This window comes from Schistocerca americana, chromosome 4 (genome assembly GCF_021461395.2).
Source record: "Schistocerca americana isolate TAMUIC-IGC-003095 chromosome 4, iqSchAmer2.1, whole genome shotgun sequence".
NCBI classification, from domain to species: Eukaryota; Metazoa; Arthropoda; class Insecta; order Orthoptera; family Acrididae; genus Schistocerca; species Schistocerca americana.
The window spans coordinates 599,653,801-599,659,201 of record NC_060122.1 but is presented as its reverse complement, the minus strand read 5'-3'; positions in this window follow the sequence as shown (position 1 = coordinate 599,659,201).

The window sequence follows — 5,401 nt, the reverse complement described above, 5'->3', positions numbered from 1 at the left end:
CATTATTCTGACTATTTCTTTCCCTTCAACCTATGCTCAAACGAATGTGCTATTCAGTGTCAACATGGCCCTAATTCTGGTCACTGTTTCCAGTTACTTAAATTTGCCTTTTTGTTTAATCATATGCCCCTTTTGGTTTATTTATAAATAGCCTCAATTACAAGGTTATTTCACATTATGTTTAAGATTCCCCAATAGTGTGGATCATGTAACATATGTCACTGAATACCCAAAGTGGTAGCTAGACTGGGGGGGTTGGGGGTCAGCAGTCGCACATTTGTAGGCTCCTGACGACTTAGGGGACACGCTATTGGTGCCTAAGCTTTTCCTTCCCCTTGAATGCTGAAGAGTATGTGTCTCTTATTTGGAATACGATGACTCCAGACAATGACCTATGTGTCAGGTGGTCGTTGCTTAGGTGCGTCGATGCCCATGGGGAGAGCCATCTGTCAAGAGTGGGTGGTGCCATGCTGAGCAAGTGGTGATGAAGAGAATCAAACTAAACCGTCACTGGATGTGCTCTTGGTGCTGTTACTTTAAAAGTGCAGTATACACATTAATTTACAAAACAGTTGATGATACTATGGCTGATCAAACACAGCCAAATTACTACTGAAGGCAGGAGACAGTTTTCAGGTAATTTTGCAGCACCCCAAAGTTACAGTCAACTTTCATGTATAAGTCGTATAAGCAGCTGTGTCGACTACATAATACCAAACCGCCTATACCAGAATCACGTGATGTTCATTGCTACCTTCTGTAGGGCCATCAAGGAAGACTGACAGTTGAGGGAGTTAAAATGACCAGAATTGATTCAACGAATTTCAGACCAGAAAGTGGCAACTAAATTGAAGTCTCCTAGGCAATGATTTCGTCTAACATTGCAGTTAAAACTCTTACGTGCATCAAATCAAAGTCCAGCTCAGCAGTAGTAATGCTGTGAGTTGATCCAAGCAAACATGAATGAGGTGCCAAAGAAAACATCAGTGTGAGTCGCTAGCCCAGGTTTTTCCTCACTTGCAGCCAGGTTGAAAATGCCACCATTATTCATTCATTCTGGAGCATCTGAAAGATGTGGCCAAGACACTGATTTTGGGTAATAAAAAAAAAAAGCTTAATCGCTCTGTGAGCAGATGAGATACAGTTTAATACTCACACAGCTCATAATGCTTAGGAGGGCAGTCTCGCCTCTATGTTCGGCAATCGTTATTATATGGTCTTGTGGCAATTAAAGTACACAACATTATGCTACTCTCACTCCCCATTCTCTTCACTTTTAGCCTACTAATGTTACAGAAGACGACACGGAAACACTATTGCTGTTTTGTATCTTGAGTCATAGGACATGCAGAAGTTTATCCGAAATGTGACAAGATTCATTCTAAAACAGTAATTATTCATACAACTGATTTTGTGGGATATGTTGGTCCCCTGAACTAAATTAGTAGGATTCAATAGCAGCAAAGTCAAGGACATTACAAATGTTAGTGCAAAGGGAGGTGGCATCAGTACGGACAAGCAGGGTGCCACGTGGTAAAGGAACAGGAACAGCAGAATTGGTGGAGAAAATGGTTGGTGTATCTTTATGTAGGAGGGAAGGTTACAGCTAATAGGCTGAAAGGGTGGTGTACAAGAGCAGAGATTCTCCCAGAGGGGGCACAGTAACTCTCCACAATGGGGCACCCTGGGTGGTTGGGTTTATCGGTTTTGAGAAGCATGTAAAGTTAAGAGTGTGGGGATGGTTGGAGTGGGGAAAGATTCTGGAATGTACCTAAGTATTTGAAGAGAGACTGGAGATTCTGGTGGATTTCTATAATGGGGTCATTGTGTTATAATTTGTAGGCAGATGAAACTGACAGCTGGAGGAGTTGTTTTGCCAGGTAATATTTGCAGTTCAAAACTGCTGAGATTATGCCTTTGTTAGCTGGCAGGATTATAAGGTCAGGACCAGGTTTTAGGTGGTGAATTGTAGTTCTTTCTGCAGATGTAAGTTTAGCTTCCATGTTAAGAGAATTGGTATGATAAGGCAAGGTTTGAGGCTAAGAAATTGTGGAATGTTAACATGGTGTGATTTGTGGGTAGTTGGGTAAGATCACAGTGTGGTGGAGGAATGAATTGAGTCAAGCAGGGATCAAAATTGGTTTTGGGTCAAGTCTGACTGATAGAATTAGTGGCGAAAAAGTGTTTCCATTGTAGAGACTGGGAGAGGGAGAAAAGTTCTATACTAAGTTCATCATGATCGAATTTTGGAGTGGGGCTGAAGATAAGGCCTTTGGAAAGGGCTAATACTTCTGTGGGATTAACACTTTTAGAGGAAAGGTTCATGACTGTGGTTTGGGTCTTTTTAGTTTCTGGATTCTGGATGGTAGTTGGAGGGAGTTTCAGAGGGTAGGAAGGTAGGTGGTATGTGAGGCAGGGTTTGTCAGCTAAGAGGGGATGTGATGGAGGTTTGGAGGCTGTTGCAGTGGTGGTGGATAGTGGTAGTCCAAGGTGGGAGTTGGAGATGAACAGGTTGGAGAGTTTTAGAGCTGGCATTGTGCATGTCGCTCTAGATCAGGGCTTAACAACTGGCCGGTTTTGAGCGCGAGTACTCGCGTCTGCTCAGGCACGGGCTCGCAAGCAGGTGCAGCGTCGCAGAGTTGGGAGGGAGGGCAAATGCGCGCGCACGTTTGAATAGGGCCGCAGCGTGCCTATTGAATTCGCGCCGACTGCGTAGCGTTTAAAGTACTACGATCAGCTCTAACAGTGACTTCGCTGGTTAAGAATCATGTCAAGTCGCCGTTGTGTAACCCCAACCATGCTTTCGCAGTTCAACCCCCATTGGGAGGAATTGTATCTGTTTACAGAAAAAGATGGTGTTGCAAAATGTTTAGTATGTCACAAAACGCTGAATTCTTTTAGGAAATTTAATTTGCAGCGACATTATATGTCGTACCACGCGAAAGACTACGGAAGTGGAAAATGTGATGGACCAGACCGTGCACAGGAAGTTATTAAACTTAAAAGGAAGCTATCCGAAGATCTGGACGACGAAGAAAAATCAACTGAGGCAGCTCTCAGAGTGAGTTACAAAATCGCTTTGCTTTTAGCAAAATCCCTGCAACCCTTCACTGATGGCGATTTAATAAAAGAATGTTTGGTAGTTGCAGCGGAACATTTGTGTCCATCTCAAGTCGAACAGTTTTGGATTGTGCCATTATCTAACATGACCATTATGCGTTGCATACAGGAGATGGCAGACGACGTCCAGAGCCAGCTTGCAAATATCTGTAAAGATTTTATGGCGTATTCTCTAGCTCTGGACGAAAGTGTTGATATCACTGGAACAGCACAGCTTGCCATATTTATTAGAGGTGTTAATAGAGATCTTCAGGTGAGGGAGGAGCTCCTCGATGTAGTAGCCATGAAGGACACTACAACCGGAGGTGATATTTTAAGTAGTGTTGAAGAAAGTGTTGAAAATATAGGATTGTCGTGGAATTCTTTAGTTTCAGTGTCTACAGACGGTGCACCAGCGATGACGGGGAAAAAATCAGGTTTCGTTGCGATGTTGAAGGAGAAAATGCAAAAACTGACCGTGCCGAATGAAATAAGGGGCGTTCACTGTGTGATCCACCAGGAAAACTTATGTGCAAAGAGTATCACTCTAAAAATTGTGATGAGTGTTGTTGTTCGTACAACCAATTATATAAGGAACCATGGGCTACAACACAGGCAAATTAAAAGCTTTCTTGAGGACGTAGAAAGCCAGTATGGTAGCCTGCCTTATTACAGCGAGGTCCGCTGGCTTAGTCGTGGCGAATTATTAAATCGATTTTTTTGCCTATTAGATGAGATAAATATGTTCATGGAAATAAATAACACGTGTGTTCCTGAATTGAAAGAGCTTTCATGGAAATGTGATCTCGCGTTCTTAGCAGATTTAACTAGCCATCTGAATGCTTTGAACATTTTACTACAAGGTAAGGTTCTGCTAATTACTCATTTCATAGATCGAATGCGAGCTTTTAAAATGAAATTGACACTTTGGGTGAGTCAGCTGGAAACAGGAAATCTAGCTCATTTTTCTAAATTATCATCCATGCAAGAAGATGTTCACAAAGACTGTGAACGTTATTCACATAGTTTAGTTGCCCTTAAGGAAGAATTTGATCGACGCTTTCAAGATCTGACAGCACTAGACAGTGATTTTGATCTGTTCTCCTCTCCATATTCAGCGAATATTGAAGAGATTCGTCCTGAATTGCAAGTACAAGATAACCGAGAATCCCACACTTCAGTGACACCTTTTATTGTGTAACAGGTCATAAATTAATACGAATGTAGAGGCATACACTAAGCTAATAAAATTATGTGGCACGTGTACATTCTCGTTTATTTGTTTCATTTGTGGCAGTAATAATTCGTGAGTGATACCCTGCAGGTGGCCGCGGATTTACATTGACTGGCGGCAGCTGTTGTGTGCCCCACGTGACTCTCTCCGCTCTGGTCCGGTGGTGGGGGTAGCGTGCTCGCGCCTTCCTGCTCACAGCTCGCTCCGCGAGCACGTATGTTGTGAAGCCCTACTCTAGATTCTGGAAGTAAGAGTTTCAGTATGAGAGATAGGATACTGGAATTTAAGATTGCAGTGCATGAGAATTTTACGAATGGAGAGGAGGTATTGCAAGGAGGGTTGGGCCTGATAATGGTTTTGCAAGATTAGGATGGTGTGAGCTAAGGACTGGCGGAATATGAACAGATAAAGGTCATTGTGGAAGGAAGGGTTGCTGCCAGAGATGGGTAATTTGATGGTAAGGTCATTTAGAGGGATTCCATGAGCCAGGCAACAACGCGAGAATAGTATATGGGACTGTGTACTGTCTATGGATCAGGAAACCTTTTCTGTATTGGAGCAGATGGAAGGAACAAGGATCCATAGTGGAGGATTAAAAAGGCATAGATTACAAAAAAAAGTTTGAAAAACTTGCAAAAATTCGCAGAACACCTCAAAATACACGGAAACATCACAGAAAGGACGAAGTATGGGGAAACAAGGTGAAAACCAAAGGAATAGTGCTGATGCCGAATGGTGAAATGAATTAAAATTTACTTGAAAACACAATGAGATCTAAGAGAAAAATAAATAAAAAGATGATATGGGATGCAGATAGGTGGGCAGACGTGTATGAAGAAGGGGGTCCACCTAACCTCATCCTTCGCTAGTCCCTGTCATTCACCAACCTATCACCTTCCCTGCTCTCACTCCAGCATTACGCAGTTGAGGGGGAGGACATCCAACCACATTCTTCCAGAACCTCAACTATTTCTCCCCAGTTTGCTTCACTTGGTCCACCTCAATCCAACAAGCCACCTTCCTCAATGTTGACCTCCACCTGAAAGGTGGCTACATCAGTATCTCTGT